The sequence below is a fragment of the Canis lupus genome, chromosome 3, assembly GCF_011100685.1.
Source record: "Canis lupus familiaris isolate Mischka breed German Shepherd chromosome 3, alternate assembly UU_Cfam_GSD_1.0, whole genome shotgun sequence".
In the NCBI taxonomy this organism is placed as follows: Eukaryota; Metazoa; Chordata; class Mammalia; order Carnivora; family Canidae; genus Canis; species Canis lupus.
Genome location: NC_049224.1, coordinates 29,117,122 through 29,134,064, shown reverse-complemented (window position 1 = coordinate 29,134,064; position 16,943 = coordinate 29,117,122). Strand labels below are relative to the sequence as shown.

Sequence of the window (16,943 nt, the reverse complement as noted above, 5' to 3'; positions counted from 1 at the left end):
ATGTATCAAAAGCTTAGAAAACGAATAAAAGTGTTAGTCTTTCTTTAAAAGGCTAATGTCTATTAACAGCTTAAAACATGGCACAGTAGGGGGTTAATATGCTGTTGTCTGAATCACTTTCATCAGTTTAAGTATCTATTAGTCCTTATTAGCAAGGTGCTATTGGTCTTTTAAAGTTTTTTCTGCTTCTTCTTAGTCTATCTGGCCAGAAAGATTCTTTGGCAATAGTGTTTGAAACATAAAGTTTCTATTTGTATTTTTCTTTAGATTTTAGGTTTTCCAATTTTACATGTGTATTTGAAAAATGTTTTTTCCTTTGAGGACTCTGTTCAATATTTAAATTGTTCAGCACATCTATATACCTAATCTTTTCTACCTTATAATTTTCAACAATATAAATGTAATCTCCAAAATTTCTCCAGTGGGGAGAAATCAAGATTAATCTTCTCAGAAACCAAAGCAATTCATGTGCTTTCCTAGTAAGATTACTAATGTAGAACAGAATACAAAATGAATGTTCACAAAGTAAAGCTGGCCTGGTTATTAAACTAACTTAGGTCTAGTATAACCAATAGTTGTTCTTTAGATATCATAAATCTATTGTTTAAAAACTGAAATTCTAAAAATTTCAATTTCATTAAATTCAAATTTTCAATAAAACTGAAAAATGTCTTATGGTTAAAGTTTACTGAACTTATTTTCCTTTTTTTTTTTTTAAGATTTTATTTACTTATTCATGAGAGACACACACAGAGAGAGGCAGAGACACAGGCAGAGGGAGAAGCAGAGAACCTGACGTGGTACTCGATCCTGGGTCCCCAGGATCACGCCCTGGGCTGAAGGCGGCGCTAAACCCTTGAGCCACCTGGGCTGCCCTGAACCTACTTTCAAGGACCAAACTTTGAATAAAATTAAACTTAATTTTTTTTTTTTTTAGAGCTTAGAATAGAAAAGTCATTCTGATTAGAGCATAATGTAGCAATTTCAGAAAGTTTTCCAGCTCTGGCTCTACGGATAATTAGTTGAGTAATCCTGAACAAACCATCTACCCTTCTTGTCTGTTTGGGTGGGGGGGGGGGGGGGTGGCAAATGGGGAAGAAGAGGAAGGACAAGAGGAAAAGAGAGAGAGAAACAAGAGAGAGAATCTTTAATCTTACTTTATCAGCTGTGCCCCTTAAGTGTTTCAAAGGAAAAGATTTTCTCCTTTTAGGGCTATATTTAGAAGTGAAATGAATTTAAATTGTTTAGCATACCTGCATGCCACATACATTCTTGCCATTTTCAACAATGTGGAAAGTACTTTCCTAAAAAATCTAAACAATATGCATTTCAACTCATACAGTTTTATTCTTCCAGACAAGGGTGTTAAATTGTATGTTAAGAAAATAATGTATTAAATCATTAGTGGAATTATAACTCTTTAGAGGCTAACTTGCAGTATTTAAAACACAAATATCACTAAGCCAGGGAAGCATAGCAGATATGCCACCCCAAAATGTGCCACTTTGGCATCAATTCAATTTTGAATTGAATTTAAGTGAGAAAAAGCAGATATAAGAAGTCCTTCCCGTTTACCTAAAAGCAGGACATAAATTTGTGTCTCCCCTCCCTTTTCTACCAGAGGACAGAAGTTAATCACCAGACACAACTCCAGAAATGGCACAAGAGGAATCTACATAACAAACTTTACTGATTAGCCCTTAACTTCCTTTAGTTAGTTCCCTATCAGTATTTACCTTCTTACTTTTTGCTAGAAACTCAAAGTCTTTTTCCTTTGTCTTACCACTACTCTACAAGTTAATCTTCCAAACCAGTAAAATAATGGAAACAATATAGAGGTCCATCATTTTAAACCGTTTTGGGGATTTAAAAAAATACGGTATGTCCATACAGAATACTCTACAGCCATTAAAAGGAATAGAGGCTCCTCTACACGTTCTAATACAGAACTACAAAAAATGCAATGTGCACAACAATGTCTAGAAAGTATACTATTATTTTTGTGGGTTTTTAAAAAAAAGATTTTATTTATTTATTTATGAGATATAAATAGAGGCAGAGACACAGAGGGAGAAGCAGTCTCCCTGCGGGGAGCCTGATGGAGGACTTGATCCCAGGACTCGAGGATGATGCCCTGAGTGGAAGGCAGACACTCAACCGCTGAGCCATCCAGGTGTCCCCATTTTTGTTTTTAAAGACATAAATGTAAAATACTTGAGCATGCACAAAATATCTCTAAAACGATACACATACACACAAAAATGAGTAATGAAGTTCGGTTCAAGAGGGCAAAACTGGGTGGCTAGTTCACAGGGGCAGCAGACTCATGTTTTTCTGCAAATCTTTTTGTATCTTGGGAGTTTTGTACCAGGTCTTTTCTGAAAATTGTTCAAAAAACTGTTCTAAAGTATCATTAAGTATATTAAAAGGAAATGAAGAATAGGACATTTTTCTGTTCTCGAGAAGCTTAAAATGTCAGAGAGTAAATCATTCATTCATTTTACAATATTTATCAAAATTTTTGTGCCAGGTCTCTGTATTCCTGCTTATGGAACTTGTATCCAGATGGAGATTAATATACAACATTATGGTAGCTAGGGAAAAAAAGTCTAGTTGAAGTAAAGCAGTAATTAGCAGACTTCTGGCAATCTCAATTTTCACATCACTATCTAGAGATCAGCAGAAACAGTCTGAGTTCTCCTAAAATAGATTAGCAGTAGCAAAAGAACAGTGGCAGAAGTACAGAGAAGTTATTAGAAGGAGGAATAGTGAGAGACACATGAATGGCTGATAATATATATGAAAGCAAGAGACTGAAAAAAATTAAAGTAAACATGAGATAAAGTTATCACACAATATAACTTAAGCATTTTCCAACTAGCGCCTCAGTTATGCTGCAAAGATGTTTATTATGATCAGGGTTCTAGTGATCTCAGTAGATATGTTTTCCATTGTAAAAATGCTATACTTGGTGTTAAGTTTTATAAGTTGTATCACAAGAGCCTAGTTAACCCTATTAAGTATTCAATGTGTGTGAAATACTTTTGACAGAATACTATGTATACTATGTATAACTAGGCTTCTAAATAAGAAAAAAAAAAAAATCAGGGGCACATGGGTGGCTCAGTGGTTGAGCATCTGTCTTCAGCCCAGGGCATGATCCTGGAGACCCGGATGGAGTCCCACGTCGGGCTCCCTGCATGGAGCCTGCTTCTCCCTCTGCCTCTCTCTCTCTCTCTCTGTTTCTGTCTCTCATGAATAAAAAATTAAAATCTTTAAATAAGAAAAAAAAAATCAGAATTTCAACTTGGATGCCAAGAATGCCTCCTAATTCCTTACAGTCCTTGCCACAGAAGTGGTGACACTTTTATCTCCCAGGAGGTAGGAGGAGACAGAAGGGCAGAGACTCTAAGAAAAAAGGGTTGTTGGGATTTCAAGGCAAAATAGGTTAATCTGACACTTCGCTTTCTCCTCTTCTCTCTTCCATCTCCCAATAACCAAATAGCTCTGAACTGGACAAAAAGATCTGGGAGGTGAAAAGGAGGGTTGAAGGAGTGGAGTATCCTTCCCTATTTCTTATAGAGAGGATAAGACGTCAAATAGGACACTGAAATGGAGGCAAACAGGGGCCAAAGTTGAGCCTAAAGCGGCAAAGAATTTACAAAAAGAAAGACAAAAGAGAGCGTGAGACAGAAATTAACAAAAAGAGAAAGTCGAGAGCAGAGGCCGAACTCGGGATCTGACATGATGGCCGGGCTGACCCGCCGGATTATCAAGGAAACCCAGCATTTGCTGGAGAACCAGTTCTTGGCATTAAAGCAGAACCAGATGAGAGCAACGCCCATTATTTTCATGTGGTCATTGCTGGCCTCCAGAATTCCCCCTTTGAGGAAGGGACTTTTAAACTTGAACTATTCCTTCCAGAAGAATACCCAATGGCAGCCCCTAAAGTACGTTTCATGACCAAAATTTATCATCCTAATGTAGACAAGTTGGGAAGAATATGATTAGATATTTTGAAAGATAAGTGGTCCCCAGCACTGCAGATCCACACAGTTCTGCTTTCGATCCAGGCTTTGTTAAGTGCTCCCAATCCAGATGATCCGTTAGCAAATGATGTAGCAGAGCAGTGGAAGACCAAGGAAGCCCAAGCCACAGAAACAGCTAGAGCATGGACTAAGCTTTATGCCACGAATAATATATAAAATCGATCTGATCAAGTGTGCATCACTTCTCCTGTTCTGCCAAGACTTCTTCCTTTTTTGTCTGCATTTAATGGACACAGTCTCAGAAACATTACAGAATAAAAGCCCAGATATCTTCAGTCCTTTGGTGATTAAATGCACATAAGCAAATCTATGTCTTGTCCTGATTCACTGTTGTAAAGCATGAGCAGAGGCTAGAAGTACCATCTGGATTGTTGCGAAACATTTAAAAGCAGTGGCCCCTCTCTGCTTTTATTCATTTCCCCCATCATGGTTTAAGTATAAAGCACTGTGAATGAAGGTAGTTGTCAGGGTTAGCTGCAGATGTGTGGGTGTTTTTCTTTATTATAATTTTTGAGGGGGAGAGGTAGTTTGATTTTAATTTTATGGGCTCCTTTCCCCCTTTTTATGGTGATCTAATTGCATCGGTTAAAAGCAGCTAACCAGTTCTTTAGAATATGCTCTCTAGCCAAGTCTAACTTTATTTAGACACTATAGATGGACAAGCTTGATTGTTTGAACCAAAATGGGAACATTAAACAAACATCACAGCCCTAATAACATTGTGACTTTGTTGTCAAGGGTAGAATCCTTCCTTCAAGAAAAAGCTTGTGACCATTTTGTATGGCTTGTCTGGAAACTTCTGTAAATCTTATGTTTTAGGGATCCCTGGGTGGTACAGCGATTTGGCGCCTGCCTTTGGCCCAGGGCACGATCCTGGAGACCCAGCATCGAATCCCACATTGGGCTCCCAGTGCATGGAGCCTGCTTCTCCCTCTGCCTATGTCTCTGCCTCTCTCTCTCTCTCTCTGTGACTATCATAAATAAATAAAAATTAAAAAAAAAATCTTATGTTTTAGTAAAATATTTTTTGTTATTCTACCTTGCCTTTGTACAGTTTATTTTACTGTGTTTATTTCATTTTCCCAATGTGACAATCATATTTAAAAATTAAAACTGATGGAACATTCTGTTTTGGTCTTCACCATATGACATGTTGAATGGCAAGAGGTGGATTTTGCCAGTTTCTTTTCACTGATGCAAACTTGTGTTAGGATATCACTGAATGGAGTATTTATAAGCGGGCCCTGAGCATGCATAAAGCATTGGAATCTGCTATTTTTTTTACCTCCTAAAAATGTGAATAAGTATGTTTGTGTTGTCTGAAAAATAAAAAGAAATTAACAAAAAGAGAGAGAGACAAAGAAGAGAGAAGGCAATCTCTAGGCAGCTCAGTGAAGGAAACTCCCCCTTATGTTATACAAAGGTATACAGAAGTTAGAAATTAGAGTAATGGGCAGCCTGGGTGGCTCAGCGGTTTGGGCACCTGCCTTCTGCCCAGGGCATGATCCTGGAGTCCCAGGATCGAGTCCCACGTCAGACTCTTTGCATGGAGCCTGCTCCTCCCTCTGCCTGTGTCTCTGCCTCTCTGTGTGTGTCTATCATGAATAAATAAATAAAATCTTTAAAAAAAAAAAAAAGGGAAATTAGAGTAAGCATCTCAATTACTACTCAAGTGCAAGTAATATGATTTCAATTCAAGGAATTTAAACACCATAGGAATTTTTTGGCTTGTGTAACTACAATCCAAGGGAGGATATACTTCAAGGTTGTCTGATTCAGCAGTTAACAAAAGCATCAAGAAATTTCCCTTGGTATGTCATTCTGCCATCCATAATACAAGTTTCATCCCAAAGCCAGATTCTCCGGGTACTAAAGAAAGGCTGCCAGCCACAGAGTACTCTGTGCCAGAATTCTAAGAGCTCTGAAATGTACCTTGTTTAGATCAGCCTAAATCACACAAATCAATTTGTCACCAGGAAATGGAATCTGATTGGCTAAAAAAAGATGGAGGTAGAGCAGTTTCCTAAACAACATGGGCTATGTGTACATGGGTAAAGATAATGGATACTGGCATGAAAATGCAAGCAAATAACAAGACAAGAAAAAAGAGATACTGAGGAAGAAGCCACAGGGTTCACCACAAGATGTCTGAAATGCAGATCCAAAGTTATCACAAAGTATTATGTGTAATACTGCCCATTTAAAAAACAGAAAATCAGGGACATCTGGGTGGCTCAGAGGTTGAGCATCTGCCTTTGGCCCAGGAGGTGATCCTGGAGTCCTGGGATCGAGTCCCATGTCAGGCTTCCTTCATGGAGCCTGCTCCTCCCTCTGCCTTTGTCTCTCCCTCTCTGTGTCACTCATGAATAAATAAATAAATAAATAAAATCTTAAAAAAATAAAAAAAAACCCAGAATATCATTAGAAGAATTATTCTTTTTATGAACAAAAGCCAAAGTTAGCTCCTGAGACTACTTTTATTTAATTCATCTAACACTAGAAATGCCATGACAGTTTAAAGTGTTATAAATTTTAAAAACTATCTATTTTGAGACCTACATAGGATATATAAAATAAAACATGAATGAATATAAATGAATGGAAATAAACACCTTGCTTTTGGTTGGGGGGACAAGTAGAGAAGATTAAGGGTATGCATATCTGCTAGATTTTATAACCTATAATAATGACAATAACAAAACTTATTGTATAAGTTAAAAATTAAACATTACCAAGAATAAATTAAAATTCTTTTCTACAAGTGCTGTGCCAAACTTAACGTAAAGTATCAGAATGAACAGATATCACTATCTCAAAAAGGTTATCTGTACTCCCATGATCACTGCAACATTATTTAAATAGCCAAGACATGGAAACAACCTAAACCTCCAGTGACACACGAAGAGATAAAGAAAATGTGTTGCTGTATATAAGCTGGCCCTGAAACACAACGGTTTGAACTGCATGGGCTCACTTATATGCGAGCTTTTTTTTTCTTATATAGTATAGTACTGTGAATGTACTTTCTCTACCTTATGATTTTTAAAATAAGTTTCTTTTCTCTAGCATATGTTATGGTAAGAATACATTATATAATACATATAACATATAAAACACATGTTAATTGTTTATGTTATCGGTAAGACTTCTGGTCAATAGTAGGCTATTAGTAAAGTTTTGCAAGAATCAAAAGTTTATGTGGATTTTCAACTGTACTTGAAGACACTGGGAAAGCCAATGTCTCAAACCCCACACTGTTTAAGGGTCAACTGTATATATACATATAAAATGGAACATTATTCAAATACAAAAAGGAAATCCTGCCATTTGCAACACATAAATGGACACTGACGGCATTATGCTCCATGAAATAAGCCAGAAAAAGAAAGGGAAATATTGTATGATCTCACTTTTATGTAGAATCTAAAAAAACCCAAACTCTTAGAAATAGAGAACAGATTGGTGACCGCGAAAAATAAGGGTGGGGGAAAATAGGTAAAAGTAGTCAAAAGGTGAAAACTCCCATTTATAAATAAGTTCTGGGGGGAATACAATGTACAGCATGGTGATATATAGTTACTATCAAAACAATATTGTATTATAGCTTTTCCCCCAAATGGCCTGAGGTGACCTCCAAAAATGGTTCGCTACTCGCTGGACCCAGAAAACCCTATAAAACCATGCAAGTCGAGAGGTTCAAATCTTCGTGTTCACTTTAAGAACATGCATGAAACTGCCCAGGCCATCAAGAATATGCATATCCGAAAAGCCACCAAGTGTCTGAAAGATGTCGCTCTGCAGAAGCAATGAGTGCCATTACGTCGCTACAATGGTGGAGTTGGTAGGTGTGCACAGGCTGAATAGTAGGGCTGGACACGGGGTCGGTGGCCCACGAAGAGTACTGAATTTTTACTGCACATGCTTAAAAATGCAGAGAGTAATGCTGAACTTCAGGGTTTAGATGCAGATTCTCTAGTCATTGAGCACATCCAAGTGAACAAAGCCCCCAAGATGCGACGTAGAAATTACAGGGCTCATAGCCGGATTAACCCATTCATGAGCTCTCCCTGGCACATTGAGAGGATTCTTACTGAAAAAGAGCAGACTGTTCCTAAACCAGAAGAGGAGGTTGCACAGAAGAAAAAGATATCCCAGAAGAAACTGAAGAAACAAAAACTTATGGCCCAGGAGTAAATTCTGCATAGAATAAATGCAAAAAACAAAAAACCGAAAATATTGTATTATATATCTGAAAGTTGCTAAGAGAGTAGTCTTAAAAGTTCTCATCACAAGAAAAAAATTTGTGAGGTGATTAAACTTATTGTGGTAGTCATTTTGCTATGCATACACATATATCAAATAATTATGCTGTACACCTTGGACCAATGTCATATGTCAAATATATCTCAATAAAAGTGGGGGAAAAAAACAAAAAGAATTAATACAGTAACATGGAAAAGGTCTTTTGGAAAGTAATATTGTTGGCCTTCTCTATTCTCTAGCCTTAGTTCCTGCTCAACCCTGCACCAAGCAGGTTTTCAGGACCCATTAGCCAAACCTCCACCTTCAAGCCTCCCCTCACTCCCCAGGCATTCTATACTAACTGCAGTGTCCTAGAAATGGACAACTTTCCAAAGGGTCTTTCCAAAGAACTACCCACCCCTTCTACCAGGCAAGAAAACCCTGGGTTGCCTGAGGCATATACATTATTCTGCACAAGGAAGAAGGAAGTGATTAAGCACATTGGGGACTGAAGCCTCATTCCTCCTTTACTCTCCTCTTCATCTGTGGGGATACTTGCTGAAAAAAAATAATTTTTCTACAAATGATAATAAAAACCAGTATTAGAGTAAAATTAAGGTCTATCAAGCTTTGGAGGGGATGTGGATCAACAAAAGGAACTCTCATACAATGCAGCTGAAAATACAAATGGTACAAGTGCTTTGGAAAACAATTTGGCATGATTTTACAAAGAACATACCTTATGACCTGACAATTCCATTCCTGGAAAAATATCCAAGAAAAACTCTCATATATCATTACCAAAGACATGAATAAGAATGTACATAGAAACACAGTTATTTTTAAAAGATTTTATTTATTCATGAGAGACACAGAGAGGCAGAGACATAGGCAGAGGGCTCCAGGCAGGGAGCCTGATGTGGGACTCAATCCTGAGATTCCAGGATCACACCCTGGGCCAAGGCAGGCGCTTAACCACTGAGCCACCCAGGGGTCTTGAAACACAGTTAGTAATGGGAATAATTCAGATGCCTACTGATCAAAGAATGGATAAATTGTAGTATTATCATGCAATGAAATAATATACAACAGCAAAAACAAATATGGATAATCGTATCAACATAATATACAGTAAAATAGTAAGTCCCAGAAGATATTCTTCTTACAAATTAAAAAATAACAAAACAACTCCTTAGCAATATACAAATGTTAAAGTTATATAAAATACACTTTCTTATCTCGTTTCTCCAATAAGAGTACTCTGACAAGTCTTTGAAGGTTGTGATTACTTACTGTTTTGTTGCTTGTGAAGTTTAACTAGAGTATTTATCAACTTACTCCATCTCTGTTAGTTATAAAGCAAACTTCTTTTTCCAGATTCTTGAGCTTATTTAACTGACTTCTCTAATTTCCTCCATTCCTTAACTCAACTGACAAGTATGAATTAGATGCCTACATTGTGAAAAACAACATGTTAGACACCACCCTTGTGGTCCCTAAAAAGGTAACAAAAACTGCATGGCCTTAAGAAAATCTTTGTACATCTTAATATAATGCACAATCCTTAGAACCTAATATTCTAGGTTTGGAGATCAAAATTACAAATACTGTGCCAGTAACCTAAACGGAAATACAATTCAGTAGATTTATAGGTCTTCAAAAATTTCATAGAGTACAGATGTTTTTCAGGCAATGGGTGCCATAAGAAAAGCATTCCATTTAGTACCGTTTAGAAGCTGAGGATCATTCAGTTAAAAACTAGATGCTTACTTGTTCTGATAACCTTTAGAGACAAACTCTGAGTTAAAGTATATGCATATATATGCAAGATACCCTAAGATACTTCTTTAGCACAGGTTAAAAGGATCTCAATGACAACAAACAGGGAACTCCGTTAAAAAACAAAGACAAAAACTCGGGAGTGCTCACAGTCACTTAGGCCTCAGCTTCTTGATTTCAGCTCAGGTTGTGATCTCAGGGTGGTGAGATCAAGCTCTGCGTCAGGCTCTGTGCTCACTGTGGAGTTTGCTTGGGTTTCTCTCTCCCTCGGCCCCTCCCCACTGTGCAAGCACACTCTCTCTCTCTCTCAGATAAATAAATCCTTAAAAAAAAAATAAAAGCAAAAAAGATAAAGGAGGGTTTGGAAATTACCTGTAATCTAGCATTAGAATTTTAAGAATGTTGCTCTTTGGTCTCTGCCACAGAAAAGAGATGAGGAAGGGAACGTTTCATTTGGAAAGTATAGCAAGAAGATACACATCGTGTCCCTGCTGTGTAGACCTTCTAAGGTCTACCACCTTCAGAAGTCAAACCGTGGCAAATGTGACTATCTTCCTAAGTGGAAGAGAAAGTTTAACTGGAGTGCCGAGGCTAAAAGACAAAAAAACTACTGGGACTGGTTGAATGAGACACCTAAAAACTGTACAGATTCAGGCACGGATTCCAGGAATGAACACCTAAACCCAAGAGGGCAGCTCTTGAAGTATCCAGTTCAACTTAAGGATTTCAATGATTAGTCACAAAATAAACATTCTGGTAAAGAAAGTCAGTCAGTCTTGATAGCTGTGGTGAATCTTAAATTTTAGAAAAATGGCTCTCAAAAACTCAATCCCTTGACTACTCTTCCTTATAATAAACTTTAGGGAAGTACAGTAAGTATGAAACTGGCTTTGTTATACTGTGTCAATAATATTGATACAATATTTTTTAAACTGTTAAGAGCACAAGGTCACTGATATAAACAGATTTTTAGGGGAAGTAGGGCATCACTGCCTCAAGTTTATAGAAAGATTCCATTACAAAGTCCTAGGGATGACTTAAACACACATGCTTCATACTCGTCCTTTCTCTCTCTGCAGACAATCATAACAACTAAAAAGCAAATTTTTATCACAATTTAAAAGAAAGCAAGTTTCACAGTCTCTCCAGGGTATTGGATCATTCATCTGTATGTCCTATATCCACACTGTTTATATGTCTACAAAATGATGATGATAATAATGACAGCAGTTAACATTAAACATTTACTACCAATCAGGCTTTTGGGCCAAATGCTTTATATGATTACCTTACTTAATTCTCCTAACAACGATATGAGAAAGGTATCATCATTAACCCATTTTTCAGCTAAGAAAACTGTGGCTTTTAAAGGTTAAATAACTTCCCTAGGGTCTCATGTAATATGTATTCAGTGAAATCCATTTGTTTAATTTCAACTGCAACAATAACCATAGTTATTACCAACTATTATACTACGGTAACCATTATACTGTCATACTGTAATTGATTCAGTGGCTTCCTACTGCTTATTATATCAAAAAATCCTTACAGAGTAAGGTTCCATTCATTCATTTGTTCACTGGGAAGACTTTTATTGAGTAGTTATTATGTGCCAAACTATACCAAATGACTCATAGATGTAGGTTCTGAGTGAAGCTGCTAAATAAATGATCTTTGGATCGTATGGTTGATGTTATTTAATAATCATGTCTAGGGACCCCTGAGTGGCTCGGTGGGTTAAGCATCCAACTCTTGATTTTGGCTCAGGTCATAATCTGTGCCGGGCCGATGTCCACTGAGTGTGGAGTCTGCCTGAGACTCTCTCTCCCTAAAATAATTTTTTTTTAAAGTCTCTCTTAAAAAAATAACAAAATAAAAATCAGCTCTATTTGGGCCAATAAAGCAGCATCATTATAGGAAATGGAACACTGGAATAAACAAATCACATCCAAGCATTTCTAAGGGTTGTGAACTAAATATAACAAAATTTTCCAACCTTCCTCTACTACAAATTTTCAAAATTTTCTACCAAACAAAAAAATGCAATGAAAATACATTCACATTCACACACACACACACACACACAGGTCAAAGGATCCTTCATTCACACTCAACTTACAGAATAATATAGCTTGTGTTGGGAAAACCACAGTCATGAGTGGCCTTAGCTTTCTCCCTTTCCAGCTTGAAGAGACATCTGGCTGCCAGCTGTGTAGCTTCTAAAAGTCACTGCTTGCCAAGTAGTTGGCAGAAGGTGGTGAAGAGCTGACCACCTGCAATCCATTTTGACAGTGCCTTTGACCATTGCTTTGGAGAACTGAATATATTACAGAAATTCCAAAAGGAGTTGGCCAAATTTCAAGGCAGGAAGTTGGCTATTTTGGCTGAACTTATTTTAACTCAAATCAAAAGGGTATGATGTGGGAAGAAAAGATAAAAAAGCTACTAAAGCTTACAGGAAATTTTCAGGGCTATGTCCTTAACCTCTCCCAGATACTGCCTACCATACTTCTATCCATCTTTATGTTACGTATAAGAAGTATATAAACAACTAAAACTACAGGGAGAGAACTGTATCTACGTCAATATATATGTCATTCCTGTTTATCACTTTTATGTCAGTGTGCTATATATATTGAGTATACATAACAATGTATGTCAATATAGTATGTTATATACTTTATATACAAATATATATCTAGTAACATGAAAATTTTACTTACCTTTTATGTTTTTAGGTCTGCTGTACAGAGTATATATGTATCATACACAATTGTACATCAGAGGTAATGGTATAGACAAACTTAGGAAGATGCGACAGTTTGGGAAAGGTACTTGCTCTAAAAAAAAAAGAAATCAATACAATTTCCCCACTGATTCATGATGTAAAATTCTATAATCAAGGCTTGTAGATTTGTAATTATGGTATGTCAGCTACATTTAAACAAGAGTGTTAAAAGATTGTTAAAGTTAAACTAACACAATTGCAGTGTGAATTGTCCTAGTCTCATTCTAATCTACTGGTGTCACTTTCATTTAATCAGAGGAAAACTATGGGCCAATGTCAGTGCTATTTCAATGCCCTAACACTCTTTGTTCATGTTAGATTTTAAACCCTTACCAATCTAAAATGGTTATAAAAAGATATAGTTAAGAAAGTATTTTTAATCAATTAATTCACTCACCAGTGGGCCAGTTTAGTGAGCTTTATTGAAAATAGGTTGGCTTTAAGGTTATTAAATAAACTTTTATGTTAAATGCATGACAACATTTTGGTTTTGCAGAAGCATTTCTTGTATTTACCATAAATTTAGTTTAAAAAAAAACAACCAACCACTTATTTTATAAACACAAATCTTACTTGGGAATTTATGGTAGACATAGGTCACTGCACTGAAATACCGTATCAACATTAAAAACACTGAGCCTATATATATTTTCTTCTACTTTAATTAAAGTTATTTTCTAAATCACTAACAATTTAACACAGAAAATTACTCTGGCAAGGATTCATATTTATAGGACATAGTTAAATTTTAATTTAAGGTACATCATGCAATTCAGAGTTGTATTATCAGCAAATAGTCTCCAAATAAATCAGGACACACACAAAACAGTGCTATGTTAGCTAGTTACAGAAGAGGTACTAATACGAATCATCCTGGTTTGCCTGAGACTTTCCCAGCATAGCACCGAAGATTCTACATCTTAGAAACCCCTCAATCCCAGGTAAACTGGGACAACTGATGCCTAAAATATATAAAAATAAAGGGGGGGGGGGCTCTCAGTTCTGCAAATAGAAAGAAAACTTAGGAGTGGTGTTTGGTAACTCCCTGCTAGGGCTATTACACTAGCTATGACCCAGTGACAGGTATTAGTAGGTCTAGCAATCTGCCTGACACATGGATCTATATCTTTAAAAAGCACCTTCCAGACTCGAATCTACCAATACTCATTAAATAATGAGTCACACATGAACAAAGGCTGCTGCTTGAAGAAACTGCACTCATCTCTAACAGCCATAATTAGCTCTGGAAAAACAATCCTGTAACTGGGAGGGGATTTTTAAGGAGTCCTTGAGTCAGAGGCTCAGTACCAAGTTAGCCTCACTGCTGTCTCTTACCTTAAAAGCCATTCTAGTATCTGGACTCTTTCCTTGTTCTAGGGTTCTAACACCTCTCTCTTAAAATCTATTTCCAGCAATCGGATCCTTTCCCTTTGTTACTATATGAGATAAAGTTTCTTTAGGTCCAGGGTGCTGTGAGGCTTCTACCTATTTCCTTAGGGCGTAAAGCCCTTGATACTTGCTCCTACTTTCCTAATGTGGCTGCCATCACTAGAGTGCCTTCACAATTTTGCCAACATGCTGAAACTCGCATCTTTCATTCACTGACCTCTCTGTTGCCAAATACCGTCCTCTACTTATTGCCTATTTCCATGATCTCATAACATTCCACCTCCCTGGCCAGATTTCTTACTGAAACCCACTGCAGGGAACTTCTGAATCATCTGAAGTATTCTAGCAGATTGATTAGACACCAAATTCTAAGAATCCACTGTCCCTAGGACAGTCATCAAAACTGAACTCTAGGACTAACAACTAGAATATAATTCTAATGGATCTCAACTCCTGCAGAGAAAAACTGAAGGAATTAGAGACAGAAATGATGATCTTAAATCTCTTCTTTCAAATAAAACTGTGGCCTTCTGAAGAGAAATGAAGCTATGGGAAATGAACATTTGACTAAAAAAAAGGTGCTAAGAACAGAAACCGGTTTTTAGACCATTGCTTTAAGGAACCAATGAATAGAAGCCTACTTACAAAACCAAGAACATGTCTGAATCATGAAACTAATCAAGAAGACTTTGAAACTAAATTTGGAAGAGAAATGCATACCTTTGAAGACCTTTTTATTATGAAAAATTTTAAACATATATAGAGAACATAATGAAGCTCATGATCATTCAGTCCTAACAATTAGTAATATGTTGCCGCTGTATCTGCATTATCTACTTTTTTCTTTGCTGAAGATGTAGAATTTTAAAAATAGGATACTAAGGCAACAGATGGAAAGTCATATTAAATAACTTTTTTGCAAAAAATAACAGGAGAGAGACAGGGAATACTATTTATAGATTTAGACAGTTGTCTACTAAGGTAAAATATTCATAATTAACACTTAAAATAGAAGTTTAGGTTTTTTAAAGAACGAATCTTAGTACAAATGGGGAAGCTCTACACCAAAATGTCATTAGAAAAGCCATGACAAAAATCTGTGGTAGGCATTTCCAGAAATTTATAAGCAACTTGAATAAATATGTAAATTTTAATAGTAAATTATGAAGGAGTTTCACAAAAACAATGTTTTTTGTACTGAAGTACAAAGAATCAAAATTAAAGTTTGATAATGCTTTACTATTGAAATAAATTGAAAACCAAACTTTATTTCCAAGGTGTTTCCATATGTACTTGAGAATTTTTGAAAGCCTAAAAACAGCTTATTAATTACTTAGCTAGCTATATTTTCTCTAAAATCTGGGGGTTTTTTTTTTGTTTTTTTTTGTTTTTTTTTTACGATTTACTTATTTATTCATGAGACACACAGACTGAGAGAGAGAGGCAGAGACACAGGCAGAGGGAGAAGCAGGCTCCATGCAGGGAGCGCGATGTGGGACTCGATCCCAAATCCGGGGATCACGACCTGAGCGGAAGGCAGGCGCCCAACTGCTGAGCCACCCATGCGCCCTTAGAATCTGTTTAATAAGCATATAGCTACTAGAACTAATTTTATAAACTGGTGTAGGTCATTAGGACGAGAAATGATAAGATCATATAGGTAATTAACAGAAAACTACCATTAGGAGTCCTTTCTCTGAGTTTGGGCCTAAAGCACTCCCCACAATACCGTGGTACTTCTCAAATAGATTCACTAAAATGACATAATCAGAATCCAGCAAATGCGAACAACAGAATTCTAGTGTGAGTGACAGTGCAGATTACTTATATTTTCAATCATACATGTCAATTCCCCTATTTCACACATCTTTTAAATACTTTGGAGCACTGCAGCTGGAAATAGTTGTAGATCAGAAACTCCTCTTCCCTGTTCTGCCACTTAACTAGCATAAGTTTTTCTATTTTAACTTCATTAAACCTCAGCTTCTCATTTGTTTTTTGTTTGTTTTTTTAATTTTTTTTCATTGTAAAACAGGAACACAAACAATACTATTAACACTTAGTGGCCACTCACTATGTGCCACATACTGTATTAAACAGCAGATGCAACCACTACATGAGGTGGATACTGACTCCATTTTACAGATGAGGCAACTGAGGCACGGTGCAACGTAATGTACCTAACAACACATAATAAATGGCAGAATCAAGAGCTCAACCCAGCCTCAGCTGAAAAAGGGTTGTGCATTTAACTACTACTCTTAGCATCTTCTTACTGCCTTAACAATAGTTTCTAGGAAAGTACAGAGCAAGCCTGTGCTAAGGCACAGGGGCAGGATCTTAGTAAGTGAATTTATTCTTCCCTTTGCCTCGTCCTTCCTCGGATGGAAACATCAACAAAGGGAGGAAAGGTGGGCAGAGAGGAAGCAGCCAGGCGGCTAGGATCAGACGTTTATTTCTACTGTAAAACCACCTGCTTCTTCAGGGGGCTGCTGAGCTCTCCTCCGAGGAGGCCTCATCCAGAAGTGTGATGGATGGCCTTGGGTCCGAGCCGCAGAGGCCGGCGGCGTCAGCACCCGTCGGGACTCCGGCCGGGGGGGCATCCTGCAGGCCCCGCACGGCTCCGGGGCCCCCGCGGGGCACGCAGGCCGCACAAGTTTGAGGAGCGCGCTGCAAGTTCACGCCCCCGCTCCGGG

At 37.2% G+C, this 16,943-nt stretch overlaps 1 protein-coding gene, 1 long non-coding RNA gene and 2 pseudogenes across 2 annotated transcripts in view; 2 read left to right on the top strand and 2 right to left on the bottom strand.

Moving 5' to 3' along the window:
* Positions 1 to 16,943, bottom strand: part of TBCA (tubulin folding cofactor A) — a 75,690-nt gene that overhangs the window by 58,192 nt on the left and 555 nt on the right. The gene's annotated exons all lie outside the window — the stretch shown is intronic.
* LOC119871174 lies at positions 3,748 to 4,209 on the top strand (annotated as a pseudogene).
* On the top strand, positions 7,689 to 8,255 carry LOC106558471 (annotated as a pseudogene).
* On the bottom strand, positions 9,044 to 16,902 carry LOC119871175. The gene is made up of 3 exons (XR_005356840.1): positions 16,721 to 16,902; positions 12,794 to 12,910; positions 9,044 to 9,743 (listed from the first exon to the last, which is right to left on the bottom strand). It is a non-coding gene; the product is annotated as an uncharacterized LOC119871175 (long non-coding RNA).